Here is a 15584-nt window from a genome sequence, read left to right as displayed (position 1 = left end):
TTGCTGCATAGAAGTACATCAACTCTTCTGCTGTCCACCAGGGATCCCAGAGCAGAAATGATTCCTTTCCTTTCCACAAAAACAAAGCAACAAAAACCAACACCAAAGTCTTTGTATTCATTTGAATTGCTACACCATTCCATCAATCTTCTTAAACCTATCTTATCACAGAGCATTAAATTTCATTTAGTTATTACTGTATTAAGCAAAATTGGCATGTATTTATTTATAAGAGCACTTCCTCTGGAAAAAGCATCCAGCCTTTACTTGAAAACACCAAAGAATGATGAAGAAACCATCACCTGGCTCCCCACCCCTCAAACACTAACACTGTATCTGTTGTTAGACACGCTTGTCTAAGATGCTGTGCTTCCAGTCTATATCTGTTTGCCTTAACCCACCAGCTTGGCCCTTGTTTGGTTTTTGCTAAGCAATCCTTTATTAATCGTAGTCCTTTTTCCACAAATATTTACATACTACAGTCAGTCTTCTTCAGCCTCTAAAGAAAAATAAAATATTTTTTGTCCCTCATTTCTGCACTTGTCTTCAGACTGCAGCATCCTCCCTAAACTGCAGGCACAAGTAGCACATTCTTCCTTTCTTCTTGGTGTCCCTGACACGCTGCTCCTGAAAGTGCAAGGAAAGCACACTTTCACTTCTCCTCGTACAACTAGGAAGAAAGGCAACAGCTGTGGGGTTGAAACAGAACTGAAATGCTGCTGATAGCATTTCACAGCCACAGGTGAGAACCTCAAACCTACAAGAGAGGCAAGCACATAGGCAACTTTCCAAGAGCAACAAAGCATGCGGGAGCACAGGTACCACTGCTGTGGCTGTGTCACACAGGTTGCAATAGAAATTAGGTGCATACGTGGGCTTGTGCAAATAATTAAGCTATAGTCACAGTAGTTACAATATTTTATAAGTCATTTGAACCATCATCCCTTATATTTTAAATGCACATGAATTCTAAACCTCCCCCGTTAATATATATTGCAAAGTAATCTGGTTTAAAAGACAAAGATGCTGAAAATATACTTGAGTGATTAGTTTGCCAGGGAAATAAAAGGATATTTATTAAAACAAACAAAGAAAACAACAACAAAAACAAAGGAGAGGAGCAGCTCTTACATTGAAGGTAGAGAGGTTTGCTCCTATCAGAACATTATGTCTCACTAAAATACTTTTTTCTTGTTCTAACAACTACAGTGCTTGCATAATGCAATAAAAGCTTACGGCAACAACATTATAGAAAGCAGGAACAGCATGGGTTATTCATTATCATCAGCATACCAACCAGATGAGAATATTTTGCTATTACACGATGGAAAAACAATAAAAAAATATCACTTCATTGTAGAGAACCTGCACCTTGCTCCTGAAAGTCTCTGGTCTCTGCAAGATATCTGTATGGAAATGTCTTGCACAGATAACAACTTGTTTCATGTAATAAGTTTCCATACACACTTTATTTCAACACTTTTTCCAATTCTTAACACTGAAACACGTCCCTGCGCAGCAGAAGATTTCCCTGGCTGCCCCCAAGCTGATGAACACAGGCTGATCACACAAATGGACATGCAGGACAAAGCAACAAGGTTCTTGCCCTGGTAATAACCTTTTTATCTTTATGTCTTTCAGCGTATAACAACAAGTATTCTCAACTTGTTTTGCAGAATACTATTTTAGCAAAGTTTGGCCGTGTTCTAGGTGTGCACTTACACACACATGCACGTCTACTACCGAGTTCTCCCTTGAGAAAACAACAGAACTTGAAAACTACAAAACTTCAGCTGCAGACCAGCACAAGACACTGGAGCCACAAACAGAAAACCACGTGGGTAACCTCTAGCTTTGGATTTCAGGAAGAAAGGAGGAAGCTTCATCCCGAAAACCAGATTTCTGTAGAGCATTCAAGTGCCAGTTCAGTAGCTGAGTACATTGATGGCTAAGGGGCTCTACCTCTGACACCAAGCGCCGATCCTTTCTAAGCCGTTATGTCAAGATGACTAGACTCAGATGTGTGCAAACGTTAATCACCAGAAAAACACTTCTTTCTGTATTCCCAAAGTAACCACAGCACTGAAGCTAGGAAAATCACTCTGGATTTACAGGCGTATCCATGAGCTCACTGCACGGCCCCTGATCTCCAGCTCTTCAGGCAAGCCGTACTTGGCAGCTCCTGAGCAACACGAGGCGCTTCCCCCTCTCCTGAAAAGCTTTTTTCTTTTTTTTTTTTTTTTTTTTTTTTTTTTATTCCTGCACTGCGCAGGGCTCTGTCAAGGCAGCAGCCTTTGTAAACCTTTCAGAAATTGTGAAATGAGAGGTGGATCTTGCCAAATTTTACTGGGTTTGGGGGGCCATTTGAGGAAATAATTTCTCTATATTTATTTTTACAAGTACAGAACAACGTTTTTTAAGCATTTCATCACAGATGGTTTCAGTTCACAGAAACAGTAACGCTGACATTTAAGGCCATCACTAGATGACCTACTACTTCAGAAAGTACACGAGCTTTCATCTTTTCCTGAACAGGCTGCTTTCTAAATCTTAACTGCAAACATCATCTGTTGCTCCAAGAGTTTCCACTTATCAAAACCCAGGGTATTTTGCTATAAATATTAATTTTCCATCTGTCTAGAGTTTTATAACTTTGCAGTAATTGAAGGCTTTGGTGGAGACTCACTGGGGCAGCAGACGCAGTGAATAAAGTTGTACCAAGCACAATCTCATTTTACAAGTCCACACATTTTTACAGCTTGCACAAGATATACAACCTATGATGTAAATGTTCTGAACCTTCTCACCCAGGATAAAAACCTCTCTAGAATATTACCAGAAGTGTCTGTGCTGAACTAAATTTAATCCAGAGTATTTAAGTAGTAGTTTGTGCAAACATATTTTCATATTAAGGAAAAAAAATGCTTTCAAAAGAAAAACAAAAGTCGAATCTCAGTGGAGTGAGCTGACTTAATAAAGATTAATAATCCTGAGCAATAGGCAAAAGCTAGTTTATAGTAGCAAAGTTTGCCAATACACTGTTTTCTTAAACTCACTAGATTTACCTATAGGGAGTAAAAGAAAAATGCCCAAGGATCAGCTAGTTTTCAATTTTAAATTAGTTAAGCTTCACAATACTAGAAGGTTTTTATTCTTCCAAAAATATTTATGAATTTAATTTTTATGAACAGAAAGTTTAGAAATTATTTTTTCCTTCAAAATCAAAAATCAATGCAATTTCTATAAAAAGAATTTTGAAAATTCTTCAATTCTTCAAATGAAATTTGAAAGAAATGAGGGGATTTTTGTTTAAAAAAGCACCAAATCTGTCTTCTAAAGCGCTACAAGTTAGCTACTCAAAGTTTTGTCTATCTTACCTTATCTACCCACAATGAACTGGTTAAAAACAAAACAAAACAACAACAACAACAAAAACTAGACTTTGGCTCTTGATATTTTAACTGAAACATAAGCAATAAAAAGTACCAAGTCAATATTAAGGCTGTAGCAAACAATTCTTCCTCACCTCCTTGAACTCATCCAATTAAACAAAAATTTCTTCTCAATGGTCAGTAGAAGTAGCTATCAGAAAACTACCAATGTAGTACTTTTGAAGAGACCATAAGACAGGAAGAAGAATGTAATTGTTCTCAGGTTTACCGAGACACTTTCAAAAATATTAAGCACAACTATGGTGACATTCATGTCCTGGTAACAGGTTTTCTCATCTTTGTAGTCAGAATTCCCAGATTACAGTGATCCAAGTGATTGGCACAGACAGATGACTGTCAAATTATTGCTTTGGTCCTGGAGAGGCCGCCACAACGGGACTTTTCCCTTTTTAATGGTTTGTGTTCTATGTGCACAGGAGTGCCAGAGGTCTACAGCGGTTCTACTATTTTTATGTTGCTGTATGAGTGATTGTTTTTACTGGAGGAAAGCACAGTATAACTGCACTTACTCCATGACATACCTTGCCATATATCGAGGTCACATAAATCAACCACACCAGCTAAGAAATTTTGGAAACAGAGGAACAGATAACATGCAGTTTGCCTACATCAAGCTTTGTCTCTATAATTCTCTTGATCTGAAAAAGAATAATTCTATGTTGTGGAGACATCTTCAATAACAGAAGAAATTATGCTATATCAGTCAGGTCCTTCAAAGAAAATCTATATATTCATCTATAGAACTATGGGTAGTACAAAAACACTGTTGCACTGACACCGCCTTCATTCTCTCACTTATTGATCTATTTACAGCAAACAAATCCATCATAAAAAAAGCAGCAGAGACTAAAGAGAAAAAAGATTCAGTGAACAAGACCTGCATTTCCTTGATAAGCACCTGCCAGGCATGACAAAACGTCTTGCCATTCAGTCATCAGCTGATCTGGAAGTCAAGCTTATCCTAATTATGTAGGGAAGTACACTGACATTATCAAAGGAAAAGGATTTGGCCATCTCAGGTGATACCAAACTAACAGGTACTCACCGACAGTGCAAGTATGAGCTCCTTCACCAAATCAGTGCACCAGCCTACAGATAAAGGAGTTCAAAATCCTGTTCCGTGTTACTGATGCTCTGGACATTGCCCACACATCTCCTGACATACACGTAGTTAAAGATAATGAGTATTCCATGTGCACAGGAAAATAATATGTTCCTGGCTATTTCAAAGGACATCTATTTTGCATGTATTTTACAGCAACATAAGAAATTGGCTGTCAAGTCAAGTCAGGAAAAAAAACAAAAAACGCTCAATTACATTTTCAGTATAAATCCTGAGCAACTTTGCTGACATTAGTAAAATTACTTCAGAATCATTAGGCCTGAGACTACCAATCTTGCTGCAATCATGTGGTTAAAATATCTAGAAGCCAACCAATCCACTCCTTGTAGTTCAATTGCAGCACTGGCAAAATGACAGCTGGTGGTTGCATTTCTACCTCCCTTACCCCTGTTGCTCACATCCTGCCACTGGAACGGGTTCTGGCTACAGCAAACAGGACTGTGGCATCCCCACCGGCTGAGCTCTCCTCCAACAAATGCCTGGCCAACACAAGTTTTGACAGAGACATTCGCAGCCCTTCCTCACAGCACTGCCATCAATTCCAGCCTAACTACGGAAGAATGGGGAGGATTTCGATCTCATGAGCATGGTCTTACTCACAAACACCGCATGGATCTGTTCCAGCCTACTTCATCGACCTTTTTGCTCTTCCCTTTTTTCTCAGCTTTTTAAGCTCATGTAACATTTGGACTCTTCTTTCCTGCCACTCTGCATAACCATCCCACCTGCCATGTCCATCTTCTGCTTTGTACCTCAGCCTGTCTGGGACAGCGTGCCCAAATTTCCTACCTCATAAAATCATCTGTTCCCTTTGAGCCTCAGCTGGATAAATAGCATTCATTGTTTCACACACAGTACATCTTCTTTTTGGCTCACCATGAAACATCAGTGCATTGCAGGGCTTGGATAGGTGTCAGACGCTATTACACAACTTGGATGAGGAGATGCCAAAATCAGTCTATCTGATCCACAGCAGAGAAATCTGACCTCTCTAGGTCAGATTATTATTATTTTTTTAACCACTTAGAGGTGTCTAGCCTAGCATTGTTTTGCTAGTATCAGACACTACTGAGGGAGCCAAAAGGATCCCATGACCACCACCTGCAAGATAGCCAGAACCACACATACACGTATACATTTCCTCTCTCTTTCTCTGGTAGTTAAACATGTTTGAAGCATGAAAAGTAATGTTCCTTCCAAAAACTCTGTCATCATTCAGTATTATCATTCTGAACCAATTTTATAACCATAGCAATGTCTACTGCTTTTTTTTCCCTTAACCTTTTAAAATTGTTGGCCCAAGAAACCATGTGTGACACTAAATCACTGTGTATAACCTACTTCAAGTATTCATTTCTCATTACCAATATTGTTTACTTTCTTCTAAAATCATAGACATCTCCTTCAACATTATGAGACCAAGAAACATACTACCCAGCTTCTTGATGTCATCTTGCTATTTAACAAATTCTTATATTCTCTTATTTGTTTTACTCTTTGTAAGGTGGACAGACCGTATATTTTCAACACTTGCATCTGAAATGTCTCCATATCATAGACTATTCTTATTATTACCTTTTTCTAAGCTTCCTCTGATCCTGTAGCCAGTGTGTTAGCACAAGGCTGAAACACTTCATGCTTCAGCCCAAGCCCTGAGCTGTGACTCGAACACAGCTCCCGCAGGAGGAATGCTACTCCATAAGAGCTCCTCTACACGAGAAGCTAGCAGCTGGAGATGAAAGGAGCCTGATGCTGCCTTTCCTGCAGAGACTGGCAGGGAGCACCTCCCAGTCCTCCTGTTCTCAAGCACTTCCCCAAGAGCAGGTCCTCTTTCTATAGAGCTGCCTGTGTGCAAAACTTGTTTTCAAAATTTCTCTAAAGACAGCTCAATTTAAATCTGCAAATCTCATTCCGTTTCATTTCACCACCTAATAATACACGGGCAAAAAAGGAAATCAAAGGAAAAAAAAAAAAAAACCTTAAGCAAGAATTAATTTCTTCAATTATAAAGTAAAAGATAAGCATTTACAAGCAAAATGTACATAAAATTCAGTTCTTGGCTACGAATAACCCCTGGACACCCTTTCTAGTTTTCTATCTACTGTAGAAGTCCAAAGATGCTTTCCTTCCCTAGGAGCTGTGGAGAGGGCTCCCAAGAAGCCCTGCTTTTTGAGCACTCCCAAATCACCACCTAACTTCCATTTCGATCTCCCTCCACCCACTCCTTACAGGTTTATGTTTCTGACACAAGCACGCTTTCCCCACTTATTCCTACCCAGACCCAGGCAGGCGGTGTGCCTGGAGTCAGCCTTTCTCTCCCCAGCCCACTGGCTGTGTGGTAGGGGGAAGCTGCCTGTAGCTTTGCTAATGCTGCTGGTGTTGCTCCCTGGGACAAGAGGCTTGAGTGCTTAAGGGATATTTCCTCTTTTAGTTGCTCTGCTGGCCACCAGCTCCCAGCCCAATCTGCAGATTGAACTCATTAATCACTACGTAAAACCTCAGTTAACCTTAGCTTCTCTGAATGCCATGACCTAAGGTGGGTTACCTACTTTCTGCAGACATCACACATGATCTTAATAACACAGGCAACAGATGTGAGAACACGTTGCTCTGCCTAAAAGCTTTCCTCACAACTAGTTTGCATTTTTATTCCTCCTCCCTCCCCCCCCCCTTTTTTTTTTAATTATTCTTGTTTTAATGCTCTACACAAGCGACTGGCATTCCAGCAAAAGTGGCACCACTGTCCTACCTAACAGACCTCCACTGTCCTACTGAACAGACCTACAGACTGTTTTGCATTACTCTGCATCCCCTTGTACTCTAACATGTTGCCCCATCCTTTGCCACAGCTGTAGTTCTAGGAGTACCATCAATGACCTATTCACAAATATAACACAAACCTTTACTGAATTACAGGAGTCCTGTGCATGCATTACAGACCCAAAGTTTAATCATACTGACATTTTCTCTTTTCCATTCAGTAGGAGGAAGACTGAGGTAGGAGACATTGCTGCTTACAGGACCTCTTTTTAGGAAGATTTATCAATGCAGAACAAACATGTCCCCAAACTCCGCACCTTTCACAGGTTACTACACCACCACCAAAGTGCTGTGGCAGAATATGTTTAGCTGATGGTACTTAAAATGCTGTCAAAGGTCACCATGTACACTTATATGATAACCAACAAAATGATTCACCTCAGATCATAGCTTGTGTGTCCAGCTACAAGCTGGAATGATGATCTATCTTGCCAGAGAGTTTGAAATAGTTCCCAGCGGCCTGGGCTGGAACCGTTTGCTGATTCTTGCAGACTAAACTTCAGTGGTGAGACCACTAAACTATTTTAATGAACATATAACACTTCATGCACACATGGTCATCTTTGCAAACACAGAAATAGCTGCTATCACCTGGCTGACAAATATTGCTGAGGGACAGCTGAAGTATGTAGGGATAGCTATTCTATACCAGCAAGGCATGAAAGTCTTCTCATCATTTCAACTTGCCATTCCATTGTATTATTATCATGCCATATCAATAGTTGGCCCTATGATGCAAAAAACATTTGTTGGAGAGAGAAAAACTCTAAAGCTAAATTTCATTTAACTTTTTCAAGTATTAATGTAGATGAAATAAAGTATCAGAATTAAATTCTTTCCCCTCAGAATTTGAATTTCCTTTAGGAACAGACTTAGATACTTTCTGAGGACAGTATGGTTGTTTAACTATGCAGTACAAATGTAGTTGTATAAAAGCAAAAGCTTCAGAATTAAGAGCTCAAAAACTAATCCTGCCTCCACCTTCAGGAAGTCACTTCATATCTCAGCAACAGGAGTTCTACCATAGGAAAATGGCATGCAATTATAGCATGATAACATTGGAAAGTACAACTTTTCTCAAACTCAATGCTAAAACTTTGGCTATGTGTCACTCTCAATGCAATGGCAAGTCAGTGAACTAGATGGACCACAGCTGGAGGAAAATCCCACTCAAGCACCCGCACGCCCATTAGACTGCCTCTCCATACTTGTGGGAGATGCACCATGGGCTTGGCTTTGCTTTGGAGCAGTTGTGGTGAGCCACGTGGCTCACCTCAATGCACACATTGGCTGCGCTCAGCATTTGAAAATGATGGTTCTTCAGAGGCTTATCACTTTGTGAAATTGGAGCATCTTTTTCCCCCCACATGGCAATAGCAGAAGCAAATAAGAAGATAAAAAAAGCAGCCAGGGTATCTCAATCTTTCACTTCAAATTATGGCTACACAGGCAAAGCTAGAATTTATTTTAATTTTTGTTCTTAAACAGCTGGCTCTGTTTAAAAAAAGAAACACCAATAGACTGTGGTTCATTTTTGGCAAAAACACACGCCTCTGAAAACTGAGTCTCACAATGGCAAGGGAGATGCAGTGCCAACAATGGTATGTCACCTGCTCACAAACCCTTATCACCGTCAATTGTGTTATTTTCACTGGCAGTAGTGAAAGTAAAAGTACCTAAGGATCAATAATGGTATGGGGGCAGATTACTCTAAATGCTTATCATGGCTTGGGAGTTTTGCTACATCTTCAGTGAGTACCAGTTTAGATCAATATAAACATTTTTGAAAATCTCACATAAAGTGGTGTTTAAAAGTTATCACTTGAAATATCAGTGATCTGAAACCAAAGTATGACATTCCACTATCAATTTTTCACAGTACTGCTACAGTACATACAGAAACTATAATTTCTGGAATACAGAACCACATTTTTAAATAGATCTAACCCAAATTTTTAATCTGAAAGTACTAATAACACTGTCTTTAGCTTCATTAACAGGAGATAAAAAATATCATTTTATGTACTATGTATACGACATTGAAGTTGTTACTGTATTACCATATATTTTCTATATATTTAATCTGCATTTGAAACAAACAGTGTAAATGTAAATTGCTTACCAAGAATATTTGTTTACAAGTCATATCTGAGCCAAATACACCTTTAAGTGACTACAATCACTTTCAGGTTTAAAGCCTCTTGTCAACCTGTAGTGGTCTACCTTAACTTATTTGCAAGCTACTAATTTTTTCCAGATTTTCTGGTCTTCCTTGTCAGCTTAAGAGCAAGCCTAAAATCCGAAGTATTGCCACAAACAAGTAATATTTCCACCAAAGAATTTGTCATATCAATTTAGTTTGATTCTTAAAATTTTCTCCTGCAAAGTCACTAAACAGGTTTTCTAGATTTTTAAAGATGTGGAAAAACAACAACATAATCAGTTAAAACCCTAAAACGTAAACAAAACAAATATTTAATATCTTAAACTATCTCCACTTACATTGTGGAGTCCAGGTGTCTCCTCTTTCTACAGATTTGATCTGCATGCTTAAATTTTAAGCCATGATTGACAAGACTTTCGTGATTATGATGACAGATTAAAGTGTTCATTGAATTTAGAGGGTTTTTATTTCAGTTGTGACAGTAGTGCACTGGGAGACAATGAAATACAATACCAGAGGATTAAAGGCAGCACATAACTAGTCAGGCACTGGTACTGCAATCATCTTGGTCTAACCCACACATGCTGATCACCCATTTAAACATAAAACCCTACCCTGAGCACAGCATATTCCTTTCAGTCTTACTCACGTGCCTCCTCTCATTTCTAATATAATAAATATATCATCTGACGAGGAGCTTAGTGACAGCTGCAGAAGTTAGTTCTAATTACAAAAAATAAGTGGCTTTAAAAGGTTCAGTAAGTCTCTATTGCGTAACAGCACCAAAGCAGCACAATTCTTGCTTACGAACAATAGTAAATAAATAAATAGAGTGCCACGACTGCCTTACTCCACAAATTCAAGTATCACAGTTTCCTCTGGAGAATCTATAAGAGCACCTCCTCTACTGATGTGCCATTCATTTACAAAAAGGGAAAACAACAAACTAAACTCACTCATTTCCAAAATAGCTTGTTTGGATTAGCCCAGTAGGGACACAACTGGAAAAGACCAAGAAGTAATAAAAGGAAGTAACTCACTCACTTTGGTTTACATCCTACAGCTGCCTGTGCACTTTTGCTGTGATACTGGCTCCGGTTCCTAAGGAGACACATATCAAACCTGACAGACAGCAGTAAAATATTTTTATTATCCTGGGCTACATTCTGCTCCTTAGCCTCAACTATTTCAACAACATACTTGCCTGAAAAAAAAAAAAAAAGTACTTCAAAATCAAGTCTTCAAAGAAAGTACAATCTGTATTCATCGTATCTCCTGTTTTAAACACTCTCACGAGACCATGCTCAGTGTGCCTTGGATCCACTGGACATTACTCCAGGTTGAGATGTGAGTGCACTGTGTAATCACAACAAAACAGACTTCAACAGATGCCAAAACAATCAGGAGTTGTATTTTTCTTACTATAGATGTCTCTTTCAAAATGTAACAGAACAACCAAAGAAAGTTGTAGGAGGTCAGATTAAAGATTAAAGAATTGATGGATGAGCGTTTATTATAATCATATAGTGGCTTGCTTCATTATATGTTTCCAATTATTTTAAGTGTCTTTTTTTTTTTTTTTAATAAAAATGTAAAGCTTAGTACATGGCCCAAATTTTGAGAGCTCACAGAAAGCTGCACGAGAGAATGGATGCTCTCAGCTGCTTCTCTGTGACCAGCTGTACCTTCAGTAGCTTGGAAACCATCCAATGCCGTAACTTTGTCAGCCAACTGTAACCCCATGTTGAACTTAAAGAACTTAATCCACTCTATTATTGCCTTTTCACAGGTGGAACCTGTGCCCTTTTCTTTTATCAAGGTCTGTCTCGTGACATAATAGAGACTCCAAAAATCTAATGACTGTTCACATTATTTTATATAGATCATTCTTTACCCATACAAAGAAAATGGACTAGCAGAACAAATAAGAAACAAAAATCCATCTCTAGCAAAACACATGGAGTTGATCTATCGTTTTAAACTGCCAGACACACAAATATATATTCAGAGCTGAGTACGCGCACGAAAGATCTTTCTACCTAAAGACGATTCCAGAGGGCCTTATCAGCTTTGACTGAGGCAAATCCTCCCCTGGAGCTATGGGACTTTGACTTGGGCAAATGCTGAATAAAAACCAAGCATCCTGAGATGTGTCTCAGTCTCAAAGGGAAAACAGTAACGGATATTCTTCATAACATAATACAAAGCTAACTGTCATCTAACATACAGTAATTTACACATGCAACTGTGTAAATATGAGTTAAAAGATCCTTACTCACCAGAATTACTCACCCTCCTATCATTTATACTTGAAGATTTAGCTGCAAAACTTTACTTACCGTATTTTTCAGAGAATGAAATGAAGAGATTACCAGATTTTTTACATATCTACCACAAGCAGAGTCATAGCTAATTAGATTGGTATATCAATCAAGTTAAGTTGTGTCCATGCAGGAGTTATGGAAGAAATGCACCTGACTCAACAGGGCAAGCTCCTGTGGCTTTTTGTCTGCAAAATGCAACTGTAGCTTTCCACAACCAGTACGTGGCAATAACATCTGGAATGAAATTACAGTACTGGGGAACAAGCCTGGAAACAGAGAAATGTTAACTTTTTGCTTTTTCTCTACAATCCAAGTTGCAAGGAGCCTGGCACATTCAGTGTGAAGAGTTACTGAAAATCTGCCTCTGAGCATCACAGTACAACCTTCAGGGAGCTGACTGTAACGGAAGACCATTCTTTGGACAAATATTTGAGCAAGAGTTACATCACCAACCTGCCCAGATGTGACATATTCAAGGTGTCCCAGACTGAATAAACCACTTTATACAAACATCTTTTTTAGTGAAACAGGACAGATGACTTAACACTGCCTCAACAGAATGCGATGTTGAAAAGCGTTAAGCTCTGTATTACACCTAAAGTGCTGTCCAGAGTTAATAAATTTACATGGTGCTGTGCTTAAATATCCTGAAAGCAAAATTTACGGGAAGTTAAACATTAGCACTTTGCTATGACTAAGTGTTGCATTTTTCCAGAGGCAGGGAAAAGTTATATTCATAACATAATGGAAAGATATAGTCATAACCCCCATCAAGGTTAAACATTAATAAAAAGCATCTTTTAAAGTTTAATCTAGACCTCAGGGACCGTGTCTCTGAGTCGGGAAGTGAGAGGGTTAAATAGGGCTAAGAAGTCTGGTCATGCTCCTGCTGGTGTCGCTGCGCCGTCCTAGTAAGGGCCACAGACCTGTGGAAAGTGTTCATTAAAAGAGCCACACGTCTGCAGAGCACTCAGGCAGAGATTTAAAAAGAAAAAAAAAAAAAAAAAAAAAGTTTACCAAAAGCAGTGATATGAACTCATATGTTCCTGAACAAAACACTAACTTGGCAACCATGTTTGGAACAAGTTACAGTTTGCATACAAACCTACTTGGCAAGCCAGACAACGCGGTGTTGGAATAATCTCTTCTGGATAAAGGCAGAGACGAGCCCTGTGGTGTCAGTCATGGGAAAGCATGCTGGGGTCTGGCAGGATTTCTGAGATGATAATACAAGGTCATAATCATCTGATGAACACCGAAGCCCAAACATCACTTTGGAATTAAGGCCACGATATCAAGCCCTAACTAAAGGAACACTAATGCAATCAGCAAAAGCCTATCCAGGCTGAGAAGAGACTGCAAAGCCACCTGTTTGCTGTGGCCTTTCAGATACAGCCTTAAACCAGGCAGTGCTAGAGTGCACATGCATACCCGTAGAGAAACACACATAGACTTGCACCAAACAGTGAGCTTTAGCAGATCCAGAAGAGATGACCCCTTCCTGTGGGCCACACAACCCAAGTCTGGAAGTCTACTCAGTCTTCAGATGTGTTGCAAATATAACAGACCAAGTAGAGCAAATATAGCCATATAATTACAAAGTTTAGCCATTCAGTACAACACAGAAAGAATTTCAAAGAGGAGTTTTATTGTTGTCATTTGCAACTCCTTACTTATGCATTTACATGACTTGTTGGTGAGAGCAAACAATTCAAGTTACGCAAGGTAACATTTTAACATAACTCAGAAAACACAAATTTCATTAATACTGAATGTGTCTCAAGTCTCTGCTAGAGACAAGAGGCCTGAACATGTTTAATTGAATTAGACAACAAATACAAATCAAACTGAAGTCAAGAACTGTCTAAACAACTTGACATTAGAGCATCGTATGCATACGAGATAAAGGCAGATCTTTAGCCATCTATTTTATATACACATCTTTTTGAAAGATAGTATTAATTTCTACACAGAAGATCATCCACTTAGGTACTGCTGTGATGCCAAATTGCTTTATAACAGAAGCAGACACAAAGGAAGAACACCTCGAAATGCCAGAATCTATGGTGTTGAAAGCTGTATTACGTTCAAGCATTTCTGGATGAGGATAAACAGGAAGACAAAAATCTGCAGCAGAGTCAATAGAGGCAGTCCATTCACCTTTACACTCTTAAAAAGCTTGCTGAGTTTACCATAGAAAGAGAACTTTGACAGCCTGATGCTGAGTAATGTAGCTATTACCTATTAAAAGAACCATTTGGCAAGGAACAGGAGGGGGAAGATAAGCTTTCTACCTTTTGGGTCTTGATTGCTTGCAGAAACGTCATCAATGACAGAAAAAGTCCAGATTTCAGCTCTTTCCTCTTCGTGGTCTTTAATGTCATTGCTGTTAGCTTGTTCAGCAGGTCTCCCTCTTCTCATTGCCACGACAAAGAAAATGATTGTCCCTCCACTTACGGAACAATCAGTAAATGCACCTAGCATATGAAGATCCAACTTTTTATCATTCACGCATTCAAAGATGCTACTATTTTCCCTCTTCCACAAGATAACCACATATAAACAAACTTTTCTCTAAAAACAAACCAAAAACTCCTACTAAGACAAAAGCCCAAGGGGGGGGAAAAAAAAGAAAAAAGCATTGCTGTTTGGTTCAGAAGGTCTCCGAGCCAAGTTTCTTTCAGGATTATAAACTTGGTACTCTTCTTGGCCTTGCCTGAAGCCTGTCTGGAATGACCACAGACAGGGCACGGCCCCTGCTGAGCCTCAGCTGCCCCAGTTCTGAAATAAAGATAAGGTAAGGAATAGATAGGGTTGGTTAGGGCCAGCTATGCAACATCTAATTCCCTCCAGTCTACTCAACAAAAGCTTTTTCCATCGAGATTAGCAGAATATAAACCCTTCTCTCCTCCTTCCAAGCCACAAACTTTAACACCAGATTCATTTTAGTACATGGGCTGTTATTGTTTCCTCTGCAAAGCACTTGAGATCTCTGGGTGAAAACAGCTAAGAGCCAGTTACCACTGCAACACTATTACTATTGGTACCATTAGTACACTGCCCATCTTAAATAATACTGAATTAACATTTCAGGGTAAAACAAAGCAACTTTCACCAATCAATACATAAAAGTCATGTAATCTAAAAATGCTTATCTTGGATATACACAAGAAAATATTGCCACAATAAGCTCGTAATAAGTAGTTGCCTCATTTGTCAGACCACATCATGAATAGCAAAAACTTCTAAGCTCCTCTGAAGAGTTTGGCTATAGATGTTATGGCCAGAGAGTCACTGAAGTCTTCATCACAAGCCTTATCAGAAAGTATGCATCCTGACATTTTTATGACAGAGCATGCAATGCACATCAATAATTGAGGAAGAACAGCTCACAGCGGTGAAGCTTTTTGAAAACAGATTATTACTTCTGCTTGTAGAAGGCAGATTGAATATGCAAAACAGTTTCCTAGCACTAGTGAAATAGCAGGCACTTTGCTACCATGGAGCTTTTGGAAATCTTCTTGTCCTTATCATCTTGTGTTAATAAAGATTTTCACAGCAGGACCAGCAGGTGATTAATGAAATTACCTTCCAAAGTCTTCTAAGTTGTATAAACAATTCTAAGATTTTGTTCAGTGATATCTCTCAGTTCTCCCAAACAGTGAATCTATCACATGGAAAGTAGAGAGAAGTACTTAGTT

General features: G+C 39.0%; 1 protein-coding gene across 15 annotated transcripts in view; it reads right to left on the bottom strand.

The window, feature by feature from the left end:
* Positions 1–15584, bottom strand: part of COL25A1 (collagen type XXV alpha 1 chain) — a 308172-nt gene that overhangs the window by 153495 nt on the left and 139093 nt on the right. The gene's annotated exons all lie outside the window — the stretch shown is intronic.

The sequence above is a fragment of the Cygnus olor genome, chromosome 4 (assembly GCF_009769625.2).
Source record: "Cygnus olor isolate bCygOlo1 chromosome 4, bCygOlo1.pri.v2, whole genome shotgun sequence".
Taxonomy (NCBI): domain Eukaryota; kingdom Metazoa; phylum Chordata; class Aves; order Anseriformes; family Anatidae; genus Cygnus; species Cygnus olor.
The sequence above is the reverse complement of the archived record's forward strand: the minus strand, read 5'-3'. Positions and strand labels throughout refer to the sequence as shown.